Source organism: Venturia canescens, chromosome 10 (assembly GCF_019457755.1).
Source record: "Venturia canescens isolate UGA chromosome 10, ASM1945775v1, whole genome shotgun sequence".
NCBI classification, from domain to species: Eukaryota; Metazoa; Arthropoda; class Insecta; order Hymenoptera; family Ichneumonidae; genus Venturia; species Venturia canescens.
The window spans coordinates 16,116,760-16,136,743 of record NC_057430.1 but is presented as its reverse complement, the minus strand read 5'-3'; the positions used below and the strand labels follow the sequence as shown (position 1 = coordinate 16,136,743).

Sequence of the window (19,984 nt, the reverse complement as noted above, 5' to 3'; positions counted from 1 at the left end):
CATTATTAATTCATCCCGGAGCGAATGATCCGCGATAAAAATAGCGCCGCGCGGATAAAAGTTTAGACGAGTCTGGGAAGGAGGTTCTCGCACGCACGGGGCTCGGTCGCGCCTGCTGTCGGGGGAGCGCCGAAACTGCGGCCGCGTACAACAGGATCGTGGCACATCTTCGCGCTCGAATAATCGGCTTTCCGCATTCGCATTTTCCTTCATCTCGTCAGCGAGTATGTTTCCTAAGTGCGTTTAATTCTCGAGCCTTTTCGCAGAGTCTGCTCCCGCGCCGCAAATGGGATTGAAGCAACATTAGTTGGAGAAGCGTAACGACGACTCGTTCCTCCTCCGCAGGCTGAAAAAGCCCGGGTTACGACGCACAGGCTTTCCTCCGGGAGATAAACTCCCGCTCTTCTCCCTGACCTGGACAAAAAACGCGGTTGAATGATCGACCTGCGTCTGGGGAGCGGATAGCGTCGACATAATAGAGTCGTCTCGCAATCGGAGCAGCGACGCCACCAAAAGAAAAAGAATCGAGCGTCCCGGAGAGTCATATAGAAAAAGAGAAGCAGCCTCGGCGGCAGCGTGTGCTGCGGGTTGGGCGAGAGGAGCACGCGGAGCGCATCCTCTGCGATAGAGATTCCGCGGATCGGAGCTAAAAAACATGCCGGCGCACTACGCGAGATGAAAATTCTCTTTACGCTCAAGATATCTGTACCCGATGCTGCTGCTGCTGCTGCCTCCCGCCCCGGCGCCCTCTTCGCCTATACGGCAGAGGTGTCGCGGGCGCGTTCAAGCGTACTTGCAAAAAAATATCTGCATATACGTCGCCACGCGAGGGGGGGGGGGGGGGGTGAAAGGGAAGATAAAAAGAGGAAGAAAACGCACGACAAAAGGCGCGGAATAATATATCTACACGTGTACACGTCAGACTTCCGGCAATCGTGCGAAAGGCTTCTCGTGGGAGTTGCCACAAGGGTGCGTATGTAAGTGAAAACGTATATACGTGCCCTGCTGCTGCCACCGCCGCTGCTCCTCGCTCCCGATCCGTTTTCACATGGGATATACATTCTCAGTGTTCCGAGCCCTCCTGCCTCGGCCCCGCAGCCATAAACGGAATAGAAAACAGAGAATTCTCGCTGTACTCTCCCATATAAACATACAATATACATTTATTCCACATTTATATAGCTATGGAGAGACGTGTATATCGCTGCAATGCCATCAGTAAAATTACCGCTTACAATATTACCAATACGCGAGAGTGGCGCGCCCGCGAGAACCCGCCGCACCGCGCGGCCCGTTTTCACGAGCGAATGGGGGATGAAAGCCAAACGACCGGGAGAAACCAACCGACGAGCATTACCTACACACCGAGACACGCGAGACGAGCGCGCTTCCCCCGCGCCCGCCTAGCGGGCTGTAAAAAAACGTATAAATTGAAATTTTCCACGTGGCTCTACTTACCGACACTCGCCAATAGCGACGCGAGCGTCTGCTCCCTTGAAGCACCGCGTTTCAATTGAGAAATTAGGGCCAACACTAAATTGCCTATAAAAACCTATCGAATCATAATAACCCGGCTTCTTCCTCGCGAGCAATATCCAACTTTTTCCTTCGCGAGCCTCCCTCAGAATCGATCTCCGTGCTTCGTATTCTCGCGCTATTTTCATCCCGTTTTATCATACTACTTTAACTCATTCGTGACCTCAACTCCGCTCAGCTTCGGAAGCCCGCTATTTCGGTGGAATTTAACGCCACCAGTCCGTCGGACGAGCCGAACTTGCGCCGAGCCCGACGAACAATTATTGTTTTTATGATTTCTACGGAGCAAGCTGCTGCGCCTTAAACTCGATGCAAACAAACCGATATCACTCGCTCACCATTCGATTCCCGCGTGCACGGCGACACACAAAACTCGAATAATTATCTCAACTTTCATCCTAAAGTTACTAGTTTACGGTGAGTTTGCAGTTAAGTTGCGAAAATATAATCCGGGGCTGTGGCTTCCCTTGGATCTCAGAAAATTCATATAACTCTCCTTCGACTTTCGCCCACTTTGCACAACTCCCGAGCACCGAAAGTCAGTGATTTTTTTTATTCGTCACGAAATAATGACATTCGATTCAAGGAACATGGCCAAATGGTCACGAGGAAAAGTACACTTTTTCCACGTATCGAGGAGTCTGGCCTGATTAGACGAGCAAAAAAAGACTATTTTCACGAATTTTTTCGAGCGGTATTTAAAAAGTGTTGGGCCTAAAAAATACACTGTTGAAATACACAAAATTTTTTTTTTAATATCCATTTTACTTAGTTTCTGTACAGAAAAATGGAGGAGAAAACAGGTCCAAATAAGGTAAATGAACATAGCGCGTGTGATACGATTTTGGATTTTTTCAAAAGTCACAAAATGACAACCATTTTTCCAAAAGCCACGAAAAAGCGCGTTCTTTCATCGTTTTTACCAACAAAAAAATAGTTTCGCTCAAAACTTCAAAATTCGTGTGACATGCGCCATTCAACGGGCCGTCCAAATACGTAATTTTGAGAAAAACGCCGCGTTTAAAAAAAGTCAGGTACGCGGTACCCCGCACTGCTCGGTAATAAAATTGTACTTTTTGAAAATTCTAATTAAGCTAGACCCCTTAATACTCTGAGATATGATAATTAATGGAATTGTTATCCAAGTGTAATTCGTACTACGAGAATGTGAAATAATTATTCTACATTAATAACATTAATAATAATATTGATAAAGCGAGGGGCATGAAAGCCTCGAGGTATCATGTGAATTCGTGAATATTGCCACCGTTCTTGTTATATCTGATGGATATAGACACAGCGATAGAAGCAGCAGCGCACACTGTTGAGCGGAGTCGGGAACATACATAGACACGCATACAGAGAGAGAGAGAGAGAGAGAGAGAGAGTGAGAGAGCAGCGACGAGAGTAGAGTGCAGTCACTTATTCAACGCGGGACAATTGAATCCAATTACAACCCGCGGAGCGTCTCTGCGCAGTGGCTCTCAACCATTTCAATATGTTGCTCGGGCATCGAAACATTTTTCTCGTCACGAATGGAAGTGGGGAACAATGGGGAGGGAGGTCGAAACGGTGTGTCATGAAAAAATTCAAAAAATATGGGGCTCAAGCGGGATCGTTGAAATATGTATTTTCAGGGAATCACAGGGGAAGAAGTAACGCGAGCGCGGGGCGGCGGGGATTTCGGGAACAAAAGCTCGAAGCAGTGTGACCGTGAAAGATGGAATGGCGAGTGAATCTTTAATTGGGGAGCGTTGAGAATGAATGATGAAAAACAACAAAAGCTCGTAGGACCAAAATGAATCGAATTTTTCAACGAATCAATAGGTTCGATTCGCAAAAAATCAAACAATAAATCAACGTCCGCGAGGTGACCTGTTGCCGATCAATTATTCGCATGCAATCAAATGAAGTAGATGAAACAAAGCCGCCAATTAAAAATAATGGAAATGGGAGAAAAAAAAGCGCAGGGAACACGGGAGCGTACAAAAACGAGCTTGATCCGAAAACAAACCGTGCGGATCAATAAGAATCAATGTGAATCGATTGCGTAGCAACTCTCTCGATGTAACCAACGCAGTTGAATACTCAATCATTTATTCACGAGGAGCATCATCGCTCAAAGAATAGAGTTAAAAATAAAAATATCAATATTCCTATCCGATCGAGTAACAAAACGAACGAAAAGTTTCTCTCTAGTGCAGCGGATTGAAAATCCAACCAAATTCATTCCGCCTCCGCATCCCGCCTTTGCTATTGCACCGAATAATAAAACATGCCTAATAATGCAACGATTCGTGCACGAGGACAGAGAGAGAGAGAGAGAGAGAGAGAGGGCGCAGATGAGATTATTCCGGTTTCGGGGCGAGTTCAATAAGCGCCCGAGGCTTCAATTCGATACGGTGAATTAATCGTCGAGTAATCGGGAGAGGCGAAATGCGGGCGGTGCACATCGTCTTGGTCCTCTAAGGGCGGTCAACAAGGAGGAAGGGAAGCGGCTTCGGTGCCGTGGTGAAGCTTGAGAGTAAGGCAACGCGCGCGCGATGTAACGTAATCTGGATGTCTGAGAGTGAATGGGGGTAGTGCGGCAGCAGCAGCAGCGGCAGCAGCGATGGTCGTGGCTGGAGGTTGCCGCTGCTGTTGCTCCTGCATTACGGTCCGGGTACATAGAAGCAGCCTCGACGACGTCGTAGTTCTCATCGTAGGCGAGTGAACGGGTGGTCGGGTGCCCCTGGCTGTTCATTAGGGGCCGCATTGTCCGCTAACTAAGTACAGCACACAATTCCCCTCTGCTCTCTTCGCTCGCCCTCATCGCCGTCTGTTCGAGCCCCCGCGTTCCTCCTTCGTGCTGGTAATTCTCTCTCGCTTCTCTCTGTGTTCCTCAGATTCGGAGTTTCACATTCTCGTCGTCTTTGCTTCTCTGTCCCTCTTTCTCCTTTCCCCGGGCTGGCTCGAGATCCACGATGATCCCCTTTGCGGAGCAGGCTTCCTTCTCGGCGATGGTGAGGCGAGGGACGCGTCGACGCCGCGACTTCGACCTGCTCAACCCCTTGCGAGCGAAAGCCAATGTCAGCCTGTATCTACACCGAGCCACCCCGCGCACTATTCCTTCCTCAATTCTCTGTATCAATGTGTTAGCAAGCTTACACTCTGTCCTCCCCCCTCCTTAATTCTCTCTCTCTCTCTCTCTCTCTCTCTCTCTCTCTCTCTCTCTCTCTCTCTCTCCGCACCGCTTCGTCTCCGTCCCTGCACTTTACTCTGTTGAAGGTGTGACTGTTGCTCGCACGCGCTTCCACCACGACGTTATATACATTACCCGCTGAATTCTCGATGAGGCGAGAACCGTGACAGCCCCGACAATACCGTATAACGTTCTGAAACGCGCCCCTCGCCTGACGCACCAGCTACTTCGGCGTCGAACCTTCCATCAGGAATTTTTTATCTGCTCGCTCCCCCCCCCCCCCCCCCCCCCGGGACGGCTTCCGCGTCGAGGTGTTTTAAAATTTCACGAGTCTCGCTTTTTATCGCGATCTCAATATCAATTAATATCCTCATTAAAAAGAAACGCGGCGTTTTCACAAGCGGTATCACGAGCCAACGGTCGCTTTTTTCGTCCCGAAAATTTAACTCGCTCTCTCTCTCTCTCTCTCTCTCCATAATGCGAACGGGACTCGCTTTCAATATTCCGCAATTTCCGTCGTGTTATTCACCAGCGGAGAATGAAAACAGCATCATTATCTATACGCCGGACACGAGACTCTCTCCCCGAGCGGGGGGAGGGGGGGGGGGGAGGACGAACAGAGAAAGAGCTAATTGTCCGAGCGAATGGCGCGGCGAGTCTGTCGACACAATAACGATTTGTCCGCGGCGCTTCCGGCTCGCTCCCTCTGCCAATTATTTGACGATTATCGTTTTTCTACAACTGGCCAAATTTATATTTTCTGCTGTTTTATCTTCAAATGTGTTTTGCACGGAGAGGGCGACAGGAGCGTAACGAAGTCTCATCCTCGATGTAATTCTCATCCGGCGTGAGTAAAATAATGTCTGGATAGACACGCGTCTCCGAAGGAAAAAGTTTGGAAAAGCGTTTCGTGGCTGGTAACGAAGGAAGAGCATCGCATCCAGAGTGAAGTGAACCCGCGAGGATCGGGATCGAGTCACGGGACTGATCCTTCCCGGATAGGAACAAGTGTCAATCAGCGTCAGGTTCTCTCTGTATTTTGCCCCTTTCCCCTCGGCCCCTCCTCCGCGCCCCGCTTCTACGCCGCATCGTATTCAACGCAATCTGCGGAGTGGCTGCCTCCGGTGGGTTTCCAAGCTTCTATGTACAGATTATTCGTACATATGTACCTCCTCCGTGTACTGGCTGTGAGCAGCCGCGCGCACCGTGCTGGCACGTTCTGTCGCACAGAAAATATCCCAGTTGATAAAATATTCGATAAAACGCGGAGCGCGTGCGAAAGTCGTGGAAAAGGAAAAGAGAGCCGGGCGAGAATGTTTGAAAAAGCACTTTGTACATGAGCGATCTACCTTCAATTATAATTCGATAGATTTCACTCGAAACAACCCGATTTCGCGCCGCCGATACCTTCCTCGTCGCAGCGTTACTCCCCGCGCAGAAAATCAGCGATTCGGAACCCTCCGGTGTCCTCGTTCACGCGGCCCAACCAACGCCGCACCGAAGTTGACGCTACAAAAATCCCAAACTTCAATGACGCAGTACGACAAAAGAGCGCAAACGAGGGAGCAAAGAAAAAGAGCTAACGCGTCGAGCGAGAAGCCAAAAGGAACGATAATTTTCTTAGGTTTTAGTCGAATTTGAGTCGTCGGAGGCGTATTCATAGCGAGTGATGAGCGTGTAGAGGGTTATGGCTGTGGCAGAGCGCGAGTAATGAATGTGCATTAGAATTACTGAGATATGGAAATTTCGTTACAGCTTAACTTGTGTGGGGAGGTGTATACGCGCGGGGCTTGCATGTATTTCGTAAAATGGCGTCGTTCCCCTGGCCAAGAGATAGCGGAGCCAGGCTGTGTGCTGAGTTTAGCCTACGAGAGAGACGACCCCGGGACAAGCGACTTTGGCGGCTCGTCCTCGTGTTATCCGCTCGGTATACCCAACTATGTAAATAGAGGCCAGCGGAAATTGGTCTTTGAGACTTGGTAGAAGAGCGGAGCAGGCCAAAGCACAGAGGAGGAGCAACCGAGACGGGGCTAGAGACAGAGAGATTGCATTAGTGTGGAGCTTTAGTGTACTCCGAGAGAAGAGTCTCCCGCATTTCCTCGAGAGTCTGTCCACTGAAGTTCAATGTGTAATAAACCATTTCATTTGAGCCTTGCGAGAGCAGGCTATACAGCTCCTTTCAGAATACAAACACCCATTTCATAACAATTAATGTACCATCAAAGAGAGATCCTCCTGGCGAAGCTTCGTCCTCTCAAAACTCTCCGACTCTTTCACTACTCAAACCATATTATTTGCAATTTAAATTCGTCCTTAATAAACCTTTATTTATTGTCTCGACTTACCCCCTTTCGCTCGTACTCGATAACTCAGCCCCTCGATCCCCTCGACGTCCACATTATACGCTACGACTGATCACCATCCACTGAAACATCGAAATAATCCACTCAATTCCTCCCAGAACTCGTGCGCACTTCAACCTTCATTTTACTCGGCATATCGCCGGCTTTTCTAGACCCTCGTCGCTCCGCGACTATTTTTCAGATTATTTCGTGCTGCATAATGAGGCTAAACGACCTGCTTCCCTTATCAAATACGTCCCTGCATTAAACATGTGCCCTCCGCGCATGTGTTAATGGGGCTCAAGCCACGGATGGCGACATAAACAGATACACATACATTTTCATGTTTCTAGATATTTTCATACCGTAAACGAGCCCGCATATAACGAGTCTCGCTTTACCGATAAAAACAGCTCTTTTCAGCGTCTCTCTCTCTCTCTCTCTCTCTCTCTCTCTCTCTCTCTCTCTCTCTCTCGTGTAAGCGTTCCTCTCGCGCCTCCGCCGAGACTCCCAACTCGGCTATCACTATTTAGGAGCGCTGTGCTTTTCGCCACGATTGTTCAACTCGTTTACCATGTTTTACATTCCCTGCGCCTACCACGATCGCTTTCTTTTTTTTTTTTTTATTGTTTTTCTTCTTTTTTACTCGACGGGATACCGAGCTTGCTCACAACTTCGAGCTAAACATACGCGTCGCATTTTCCTCAAACGTTACAATCGCGGATCAGTTTCCGGTTTGCTGTTTTTTAGATTATAAATCAGCCACGGGCTTCTCGAGTTTACACTTCGAACGGACCCGACTCGCTGATTATTTGTATGTTCAAGTGCCGTATCCTCCGCTGCTCCAGGAACGTCCAGATTCGTCATCGAATCTCAACCTCGTTACGAGAGTGTTGGAGTCTCACGCAAATCGGGACGGTTTTTGCAAACGTTCGTTTTTCCAGGGGCTCTTAAGCGGCTATTTGAAGATAAATTGCGCTCAGGGAATCCAGGAAAATATGAAAAAAGCGAGCCGAAAGCGTATTTTGACGTCTGCTCACCCGAATTTTGACGCGAACGAAAGACATCGCTGATTTTGACGTTTTTGGATCCAAGTACACTGGAAATTGACAGAAAATATGAAAGTTTGACAATTTTACATTTTTTTTCTGTTCCAGAGCCAAACTTGGCGAGCGTGAAATCGTGTCCGTAATTACTCCGGAATGGCGCGTTAAATTTCCTGAATTATCTTTCTCCCTCTCGATATCCGGGACGTTCCCCGATGCAGCTTTTCACCAATTTGTCGCTCCTTTGCACTCGCGATGGCAATTTTCTGAAAGATTTATTTCAATCGGTTCATTGGTTCTTAGCGAAGAGAGATATACATGTGTTTGTAGTATTGGGTGATGGAACGAGCGCGCGGTCGGGCTCTCATCCACCGGTAATTAATTATACAGCCCCCTCCGTGGGCCGTGACTTGGTCGCGGGATCGATTACCGATAGCACAGTTAACCCGCCGCGACGAGATAACGTGCAACTTCTTTTTTTTAAATTTTTCATTACTTTTATTTGTTCGCTGTTTTATTTTCTGCCCCGCGGTTTTCTCGCTCATGGGAAATATTATTATCGAGTAGCTGCAGGCAGTGTGCGCAATTTCGATGAATTTGACGACTTCGCGGGCTCGATCGTGAGGGAAGGAGAGAAGGGAAAAATTTTTTGATTAATTGCCTCGAGAATCTTCGTCCCGAATAATCGTCAAACGATAAATTCGGACCCGTGAACTTTGGCCAATCGAGGGAAGTGATTCGAGCCCGTTTTCGAGTCCTGTTTTCAGTTCAACGACGCAAAAATACACTCGGGACGAGCTCGTCGGGTCACTTTGCATATTTAGTGAAGAATTCATCGTCAACTCTCAAAAATAATTTTAAAAATCCGTATTTATACTTTCTGAGGTGCGAAGAAAGTCTCGCTACTGGCAAGAAATTAGAAGCTCTCACGATCGATGCATTTTATTCGCACTTAAGGTAGATCGTGCCCCTATTTTATGAGTGTCTAAATTGGCTCGATTTTTACTTCCTAATCAAATATATTATCACTCCATATTAATGTCAGAGTTATTAATTCGAAATTGTGAATAAATTTGTTCAACTTATTTTTTGGCGAATGAAATTTAACGCGATTAATTTTATAATTTTTCATGTAAAAAATAGCTTTAGAGAACGCAAAGGAAAAAGACAAAGGGAAATGGATCAAAAAAAAGTATTAATAAAAAGGCAGAAGGCTGTGACAGGAACAGCCCGAGTCAGTAAGAAACAAAATCCCGAAATAAGCAAATGCGACGTTACGAGTACTCGTTTTATCAATTTAGTTCAATCTTTAAGGTAACATATCTTTATTACTAGTAAGACAATCGTCTCGAATTTTTTCCACACCTTCATTGTCATTATTTTTGTGCACATTTTTCATAAACTTCGTGAGAAGCATTAATTCGTTATGTGGAAAGATAAACGATTTTTTACGCACATAACCCCGTCTATTTTTCTCCACATTTAAACACGTTTATCCGAATAACCAATGAGACGAACCGTTAAAAATTTGATACGCGCGTCAGTCGACTACCCATTTAAACTCTGTGTAAATTTCAAGACTTTCTTAAGAAAATCGATTCGTGCATGAAGTACCTTGATAACAGTACGATCCTGACAATTGGATGGAGGATAAAATTCAACTGGAATAGTGTCGAATCGGAGGGGAAATGACCCATTTATGTTTGAGCGTAAACGTTGTCGTGGCGAGCCTTAAGAGTGAGAGGACGAGGATTCTATAATTGAAGCTGTAAGTACGAAAAGAGAATTTGCGAGGGTCACGTGAAATTATGAAAGTAATAACATTGAGTGGAATTATGACGAGCTCCATCTGTTCCAGAATGTATTGAAATGCAAAGAAAATCGAATATTCCCTCGTCGTTGTTATAAAAGAGGAGCGGGGAGCCCGAGAACGGGAAGTTGCGCGCGCGGCGCTTGTCTCGTAGTATATCGCAGCATCGCGAAGACGGAGCGAGTGAGAGAAGGCGAAGTGATGTGATCGGGGGCCGGAGAAAGAGAGCGGAGGGCGCAGGAGCATCGCTCACAATCTCCTTCGATCCAATATCCGACGTTTTTTGACAGCAATTTCGGTCACGTCCGATAATATATCTGGATCATTAATATAGAGCCCTTCGAGTCGGAGTTGCCCCGGCGCGCGCGATGCTCTTCGGCAAAAGACAAGTTTCGTGGGGCTTGGAACGAGAGGAAGGGGGAAGGAGATTGGCGGCGGGGGAGGCGCTGTAGCAGGCACACAGAGGGCGTCTCTCGCGGGGAAATTGCTTTTCAATCCCCGGCCTGGCTCGCCACACGCTGCTCTTCAGTCACAAGGCCCGGAGAAAGCACTGAGAGAGAGAGAGAAAGAGAGAGCACACACTCTGCTTACACGCGACTTGATCGCGACCTTTGCCTCCGTCGCGCCGCATCCGTGAGCTTCCTGGAGCCCGCTCTCAAGTTCCGCGTCTCTTCTTCCTCCGGCGCGCGCGCGCGAGCTGGCTAGGCAAACACGCCAAATTACTATTCCACGTTGCTTCCCAGCGTTAATTCACTCTCCCTTCAATATTCATTCGGTATACGCAACCGTAGCGTTTGTGCAAAGGGAATATGGGAGAAAAAAAAGCCGGGCGGAATTAATGAATGATTTCAGTGGGGGAATCGCGTGTCGCGCGGGGGTTACGGTTACGCGAAAGCCTCATGGGCACATATCCCTGATCGCGTACTTTTCTCCTTTTGTCTCTGCGCCGCGGCACTCGCTCCTTTTCCACGTTTTTTTTACCGTCGCATCCACGCGGCTCGATTTATCGCCGGGAAAAGGGCACAACTGGCGAGAATCTTGGCGCGAAATGGCCTCCCACTGAGGCCTTTTGTTCGATAGCAATCGCCGCGAGGATGCGAGAGAGGGGTTGTTACAATACTGCGAAGATGAGCCTCCGGCTCGCACGCACACTGGCTCTGCGCGCTCGTATATACGTGTATCGACTGCTCGGGACACCCCGCCATAAAGAAGATCCCCTCAATCAGATAAAAAATGTATTATAGCCGGTATGATACAGAACTCGATACCTCCGCAGCTTCCATCTCGCGGCAACGAGAGAGGCCGGGGTTGCTCGTGGCCTTCCACGAGCACCAACACTGCTTAACATAGACCCCCACGTACGGGGAGCAACATCGAATTAAAATATATATGAGCATGGGTCATTTCGAGGCGGCGAGCACCAAACTTTTTTCCTCGCAATATCGCATTTTTTCATCCGACTTTTGGCAGCTCGCCTCTTCCCATTCTCGCGAAGCTCCCGCGTCGTTAAATTATATTTAAAACTAACAATGGCGCTCATCATGGCCCCGGCCGCTTTCGCGTTATTCCTCCGCAGTGGTGCGCGGGCCATAAAAAAACTCGAAGCAATCTCTCACCGAGACGGAGAATCGCGCGAGGATTGCGTCAATTGGGCGAGGAGGCGATCGCGATCGACGAAAATGTGACTTCCCCGAGCGCTCTTTCGTCCTCCTTTTTCTCCAATTTTTCACATATTATTGTCTCACCGAGCTCGGATCGCTCGGAGCATCGCTCGCGAAATCGAATGAAAAAGTCAACGTCCTCGGGACGCCTCCCAGGGGCCGCGTTTCCATCGCGGAGATGCGCATCCCTCCGGGCGCTTCTCACCGCCAAAGTCCTTGACACCGGCCGCGAAATACACCGCGTTCGATTTAACCTCGAACGACTCGTGCATCCTTATTTATCCGGGGCGAGCGTCAAGCGCGTGTATGAGAGTTTGACGAGCGTGTACGCGCGCGAAAGCCACCCCTCATCGAGGAGCACCCGCACCGCAAACTCCGCAGATATAGATTTATATCGAAGGACCCTCGTCGAGGAGGCCCTCCCTGCCTCCGCTGCTCTTCTTCCTTCTCTTTTCGCAAGACACTCGCTAAATTAAATCCACCATTTCGTACGGGAAAACGTGACGACGAGTTTGGCCGAGGCGAAATCGGAGCCGGTGCGACGTCGAGCGGGGAGGCTCGGTTTCTCGTCCTAAAACCGCAGAACTCGACGCCAAAAAGTATATAATATAGGCCAGGAGGGCCAGAGCGAAGGGGCACGTCCGCATGTGGCATTGCCCGCGAACCGGCGCAAACATCAAAGCCTTTTATATTACATAGGCGAGCTCACATGTGCATTTAATACATAAATGTGTGTTTATAGAGTGCATCGTATTAAGTCTCTCGTAGAATTTGTCGGCGTAACGACCAGCATCCGGCGAGCAGGGTTTGCCAAGAGTTCCCCGACCGTACGAAGCGCTACGTAGAAAGCCTCTGCAGCAGCGAACAAAATTGAGAAAAGAAATGCGCTCCCCAGGCTTGGAGAATAACAAAAAAAAATGAAATAAAATAAAATAAAGTAAAGTAAAAAACATATCGCACGAAATTGGTGACACGTGTGTGGAAGATGAGACGGTAAGCCTTGCCAACTCGATAGTTTGTAGGCATTATTACGCTACATACTGCACATATGTACACTACAATGAAGACTGGGAGAGCGAGAGTGAGCGAGAGAGGGATAGAAAGAGGCGATACTCGTGGGAATACACCCTTGTGGCTTTCGCCTGTACATGTTTATCTAACGGAGATCCGCGAGTTTTTGCCACTCTGACGAGCCTTTTAAAGCAGTCAAGCGAACCGGATTCTCTCTTTTCGTTTGGTGCGCGTCCCGCTGGGATGCGTGGAGAAGGCGTTGGGAAAAAATGAGGAGAGTGATTAATTTCGAGGGTTCTTTCCTCGAGGTTCGTCTCCGGGCACAGCTCACGGGACGTCAAGATAATCGGACGCGATCTCCCCGCGCCAAGTTCTCTCTCGAAAGAGAGCTTTGTTCGAGGCTTTTGTGCGGTGCACTTTCGTCCGGCAGTTAATTGATCGATGCGGACAAGCCGCGATGGAGTTTGACCAATGAGCATCAGGGCCGTGTTCCCCATCCGGAAGAAATGTCAGCGCGACGTTTCTCCGATGCGAATAACCCACGAAGTTTAAACTCCACTCTCGTCACACCCCTTAAGTGTCCCCCCCTCCGTCCTCTCTTTCGCTCCCTGTGTGCAATGCATGTGGGCGCATAATGAGAAGAGGAGAAAGTGGATTATAGATACTGAGGTTACTTTGAGAATGACGAGAGAGAGAGAGAGAGAGAGAGAGAGAAAGCTCGCAGCGCTGTTTTTCTCTCTTGGACAAAAACAAGAGGCCATTCCCTCGTTTCCTCCCCGGCCTCTCGACCCCTTTCGTTTTCCCGCAAGGCATATCCACCCACCGAACTACGCCGACTACCCCGGCACTAATGACATTAGTGTAATTAATGTAATTGAGTATACTCACCGTGGCGAGACCGCACAGAGCGTTACTCGCCACTGTATATAACCGTGTATATTAGTACATTACTCTCCCTGCACTCTCCATTTCTCTCTCTCCTCTCTCCTCCTCGCCGCGTCTCTTTCTCTCCGGGCGTAGAGTGCTCTACAACCCTCGACTATGTTTCCTAGACGATATGTGTGTTCCGAATGGGTCATCACACCGCGACGCGATTCCCGTAACACGCGTCGTTTCCCTCGGATTACCGGGGAAAAGCCCGGAAAATTTGGAAATTACTCGAACCCTCTGCGCCCCCCGATCCGCGGCGATCGTCATTATGCAATCGCCCCGGACGGGGTTGCCTCGAATGGAGGGCACGCGAGAGCGTGCGTTGCCTCGCGCCCTCCCTCTCAATCAATTTCTATGCTGATTGGAATTCCACTGCGTTTTATCGGCCCTCGAATTATCCAAACGAGCAATATTATATTCGCAGGAACAGACAAAAGGCCGAGAAAAAACTACTGAAAAAAGGAAAATGTGGAAATTCATTGGAATTACGGAGCGAACGTTTTATTGAAATATTAATACACATCGCGCGGCTCTTTCACGTCCTCGAAGCTTTTACGATTATTGGATTTATTACCGCGTCGATCATTCTCGTCGCAATTCTCACCCCGCGTCATAGCCCACGAATAATCGAATACATTGCGGAATCCTGTGTTTTCATTAAATCCCCGCTGTTACTATTTCGCCAATGTTGCTTCGAGAATTACGGTTAATTAGTCGACTCCGGTCGGTCAATGCGGTCCCATTCACTCGACTTTTCCATGCTCTTTTTCACCAGCACTTTACAACAGCCTGTGAGCCGAGCCGAGTTTTACGTTCCGTAACAGTGATATTTTCTTTTGTTTTATCTGAAATATACTCGCAGGAGATAACGAAGCAAACTTTTGATTTACATCGGCGCGAGCGAGCAGTCCCTACGAGCGATGCGAGTTTTCTCTCTTTTCATTCACTTTGAGTGCAGTTAAAAGAATAAAAATTTACGTCCCTACGTGTGCATCGGATAATGAAAATGTTGGACGATAAATATCTCTCCGGAACGAATGCCCGAGAAAAAATTGAAAAAAAAAAAAAAAACAAAAAAAAACAAAAAACAAACAGTATATCGGTCAGAATGAAAAGCAGCAATTTTATATCTGAAATTTAACGATGTCGAAAACATTCTCGTTCACGGAATGAATTTTTCGAGCTTACAGCCGAGCAAAATCACCAGGAAACTTCGTGCTGCACGATATAGAATAGCCACGGCGGGGAATATAAGAAGAATCCGACGAGGTCGTTCGCGTATTGCCGCACCATTGCGGCTCGTGGCAGCACGAAAAGCGTTTAATTCATTACGCAAATTGAAAAAGTAAATTGCCTTAGGTATGTTCGGCCGGGGAGAGGATATAGAATAGGGCGAGCGGCGCTCGAAAGAAAAAAGAAAGTCGGTACACCGAGCCCGGTGTCTCTATATCTGTAGCGGTATATATGAGGATCGCGATTCTCGCTCGCGGTGAACTGACGTACGGCCACGAAAATATTTAATTAAATTCACGACCGCAAAGACGCAACGGTATCCTGAGAGAACGAGAGGGAGAATGGGGAGGTGAGCAGGAAAGAAGGGGCCATGGCGCGGGGGGGGAGGAGGGGGAAGGGACGAGAGAAAAAAGGGAGGGAACCGTGCCCATGAGGCATACAATCGTGTTGCTACGTTTCGCATTTTCTTCCGTTGTTCTCTCCCATTTCTGTGTTAATACAAAAGTTCTTATCGGTTTGAAGTTCGTTTTATTTGGTGCTTTGGCTCTCCTCCTGCTCTCGAGACCCGAAGATAATCGATGATGAGTCTTGTTTTGCTAACTGGAAGAAAACAAGCCGAAAAATGTGTAAGCGGAGGCAGCCTCGAAATAATCTCCGAGGAAGTTTAACTCGAATGGGCAGCGCGTTGCTCGATAAGTCCGCAGGAAAAGGGCCAGGCCAAACAGATAGAAAATTCAATGGGGAAAAACGAGAGCTCGATCGATTGTACGAACGATAAACATTTTAAGAGCGGACGACGAAGAAAAAACGTCTCTCGCCCATGGTACCACGTGGTCTAACCTTCTTTCTTCTCACTCTCTCGCTCGCTGGCTCGATTTTTCTTCTCTTTTCTTTATACCGTGCCCTCTATGACCCTCTTCGATCGGTTTTTTCACTGGCTTCTCTGTCTTTTTGTTATCCCATCGCATCGTCTCTCACTTTTTGTTATCCCATCAAACTCGCTCTCGCGATCTCGAGCTTTCGCGCGTGCCACAACTATCGGCCGACACTGCCGCGAGCCAATACCCAGTGCATTTAGATTGAAAACTGAATTTTACATTCGCCCGATGTTTGGCAATAAATATCGACGTTTTTCCTTTCTTTCTTTCTCGTTACTCCCGCCGCAGCGGGTAGCGCCGGGCTGCTCCCTCGCGAGTTCTCACTCTCGGAGGGCCTTCGTTCGTTTCTATGCATCACGTTTGTGTTAGCAGTTTGTATGCGCGCGACACACTCTCCAACGGCAGATAAAATGGTTAGGGCGCCTCTCGATCCGCGTGTTTCAAAGCGCAGCGTGCTTTTTTGTGCCCCGGAGTCTTCAAACATGTTCGACGGTCCTATGAATTCGGAAATTCTCAGCCGAACTCGAGCTCGCGAGTTCGAACACAAAATCGGCGAAACAATAAAGTTTCTCGTCAGTCCTCGCGGAAAAATAGGATCGAGAATCATTAACGAGAGTAGTTCGAAGCTCGGGAAAGTTTGATTTTTGACAAAAGATACACTTGAAAACGGCAGCGTAAAAAGCTCCGGCAAATCCATTATCGTTTGTGATTCTTTCGAGGCCGACCCGCCGTCCTTCCTCTTTTTCATTATTTTTTTCTTCCGGAAAAGCAATTTATTATCCCATTACAGTAATTCATTTGGAGGGTCAAAAGCAGAGAGCCAAGTCCGAGCAATCAAGCAAAACGCTCAATCAAATAATTGCGCATCCGGCAAAGTGCTCCTCCGAGAATATAATAAAAAAAAATATAAAATAAAAAACGCAATTTTTTCAAACCAGTTATGAAGAATAATCCAAGGCTAATTTTCCCTACGAAAAATATTCGTCGGTATAAAACTGACCCATTTTATACCGGCGCCTCGGGTATCGATTCTCTAAAAAGCCAGCTATCGCAAAACAGCAAACGCGAGATTGGTGTCTGTGAAAGACGAAAACCGGACAATGCGTTATTGCCCGAAAGCGTTGCTTCATAAAAGTTCGAGTGAGTGAAACGCCGAGAGAGAGAGAGAGAGAGAGAGAGAGAGAGAGAGAGCGAGAAGCAGAGGAAGAGGGAACAACCAAGAGAGACAGAATCGAAGAGCGAGAGAGAGCGCCCTTATATCATCGAGTGGAGCTGGCGTCCTGTGTTTCTCTCACACCCTTAGTGTGGCGCAACGTGGTTGATGTGGGGTTGATGGCGCCGAGTTGTGCCATTGAACGGAGAGAGAGAGAGAGAGAGGGAAGCAAACAATCAGACAGAAATGGAGAGGCCAAGAGAGAGAGAGAGAGAGAGAGGAGAAAACAGAAGAGCCACCCCGCTCTCGTCATTGCCTGCTCAACCCCCGACGCAATCTCATTACCGAGGGATGCACTCACCGTGTATTAATGCCGAAAGGAATTAACTTTCAACGTTACGGGATCAAATGTTATTAACTTTATATTGCTTCGCGGGGAGAAAGGTGCTTCTCCCGTCTCTCTCGCTCTCGGCGAGCGACTCGGCGCGCGGCATCGTTCAAATAACCCGATATACTCTTTCTATATACGTATTTATGTACATATAGGATGTCCCATCCTCGATGTAAGCCCACGTCAGCCCCCGCGTCCACCGTCCTTCGAGGTTCGTTCGCCCGTGCCCGCGTGCATACACTTTTCAACGTTGCTTTCCTCCCCGCTCACCGCGCATCAGGAGAGAGAGAGAGAGAGCGAGATGCCGGCCGAGCAAGATAGAAAGATGAAGAATAAAGCGCGTCAGCTGGGCTTTCCTCTCTCCCGCTGCCACCGCCGCCGCCGCCGCTTTCGCTGCTTTAATTTTGTTTGGTGAAACCGATGGCTCCGCTCTGCCTCGGCTCATTATTCGATGATTAAAAACCATTACTCATCGGCCACGCCAAAGTTCGAAGAGCCACCGGAGAAGAAAAAATTTCTATATACTCGCCCACAGATATACGCGACTCTCCATCGCCTCGGTGAGACTCGAGACCAACTTTTTTCTGTCGTACCTCGCGCGTGTAGTGCCGGATAAAAACAGGAAAAATCGCGCTCCGACTTCGGCGTCCTAGCGGCCATTCGAGCCCACTCGGAAATAATCGAATTTGCACGAAAGGATACTTTCGTGTTTTTCGAAAAATTTTCTTCGAGCAGGGAAGAATCCGGATGGAGGAGCGAGGAAAACCGAGAGCGCGAGCGAAACTGTCATCGAAACCGGCGACGCGATGAAACGCCCATTCATGAGCAGCGAAGGATTCGGGCGACGTGGCTAAACCGTCGGTTTCGTTATCATCGAAGCGGAAAACTAGAACGCGCTATCCGCGAGACCGTGAGAAAGTCGACTCTCGCGAGAAAGCTATGAAAATTCAACGCCAGGTATATAAAGCACCCGCGTTGACAACGGTTTCGCGGAGTGTCAGCCGAAAAATGCTCGGTCCTCGGAAGCCATCGGAGTCCTAGAAGAAAACTTGTAAGCTCGGCGAAGTGACGAGCTGTCGTCGCATCCTCGTAATCGTCCATACAGGAGCGAAAATGTTTGAGCGAGTTCCGTACCTCACGAGCGACGTTCTTTTGTCAGAAACGAACGTCGCGAGCGCGACTCGAACCGGAAAGACGAGTTTGCGCTCGGCGAGCTGCTCAACAACGCTCGGATATCGAATGAGCATTTAAAAGTTAACTTCCGAGCAGTAATTACCGGATCGTGAAGTGAGAATGTTGAAAAAAAGATAATTTGTTCAAGTCTCTCTGAGAAAGAGCAAAGACTCGTGGCACGAGACGCTCTCTATATGCGCAGCATTAAAATCATTCTGCGACGATCTCCGATAGCGAGAGAGAGAGAGAGAAAAAGCCGCAGATCAATTTCACGGAGGAGCGAGTTCTTCCAGTGGATTGGTACATCGAAAAATAGGCACGAGGCGTTCCGTCGCGAGTGGGATACTTTGTGCTGAGAAAAACTCAAAATTATCAGCCTCAGGAGCGGGGGAGACCGGGAGGTTGGTCCTGAAAGAAATTCATGAGTTCGGAGCCAGCTGAATTTGATTTGGAGCACATTTTTATACGTTGATACCGTTGAAAAATGCTCTCGGGGCGCAGTACGACGCTGAAACAAAATTGGGGGAAAAGAGTTAGCGAGAATATCGATCAGCCAGAAAAAACAACCTCGTAATAATAAATAGAATGAGAAAAGAAAGAGCGAGAGGGGGACAAAACAAAATGCATTCGCACACGAATGAAATGTACGTGTATAAAATAGGGAACAAAAAATACACGTGCAGTAATGCCCGATGGAGGATCAGAGTGCTTTTTTCCGTACATCAAATTCGACGATGCCACACAGCCGACGAGCCGTCGGCAAACGCGTGGTCGTAGCTCGATTTCAAATAAAGTTAATTGGAAAACATTGTTCGGGGCTTGCGGAGAGGGGGAGCGGCAGAGGGTGCGGAGAGAAGAGGCCGCGAGGGTGGGGGAAAGCTCCTCGTCGAGACGAGAGGATGGTACACCATCGAAGCCCCACGCCCGCGTCCCCTCTGTCTCTATACGTTTTTATTTCATACACGTATACATCGCCGTTTGAGAGGCGTCAGAGGACGGGGAGAGCGTCCATCAGGAAAACGATATAGCCGGGGAGCAGCGCTGATGGCGGTAGAGAGAGAGAGAGAGCGGGAGAGTTGACGAAATTAATATTTCCCATCGCTCGATCGAGTTTTCGGCTGCGTATTTGCCCCGTCGCCGCGCGTCTAGCGAGAGCAAGAGTTCTCAACCCCTTTTCGTACTGCCCCCTTGTGTCAAGGCCCTTAACGAGGGACCAATTAATCCGAGATTGTGGAAAAGCTCGCACTGCATTTGCCCGGGAACGTATTGCAATGTGGCAGAAAATACGGCGCTTTATTCGTCGCGTACACACGCAACCCAACTCTGCTTTTGGCGTTTCTGTCGTCAGACGAAAAATGTATACCGAGGCCGAATGTATTCAGGCTCCAAATGATTTTCCGTTTACCAAACGATTCAAGCAGCCACGATACTCTCGAGCTTGTATGCACACAATGAACCTGTACGTTCTCTCTATTACGTTTCTCGATATAAATCATTCGTCCAGTTAGCCCTCCGCGACATGTGCCTCGCCGATCGCCCCTGCGCCGGACCCTTGGACCGCCCGCTCTCTCCCTCTCTCTCCGTGCCTTGCACGGAACGGAGTTTAATCCACGAGTTTTCTGCATGACCCAACGATCCC

The 19,984-nt window shown here is 48.5% G+C and overlaps 1 protein-coding gene across 2 annotated transcripts in view; it reads right to left on the bottom strand.

The window, feature by feature from the left end:
• LOC122417206 (insulin gene enhancer protein ISL-2-like) overlaps positions 1–19,984 on the bottom strand; it is a 77,404-nt gene that overhangs the window by 42,456 nt on the left and 14,964 nt on the right. The window contains exon 2 of one of the 2 annotated variants that reach the window (XM_043430535.1): positions 7,063–7,142. The exons of the other annotated variant lie outside the window; for it this stretch is intronic. The gene's annotated coding sequence lies outside the window, so the exon portion shown is untranslated. The remainder of the gene's footprint in view (positions 1–7,062; positions 7,143–19,984) is intronic. 2 annotated transcript variants of the gene reach the window in all.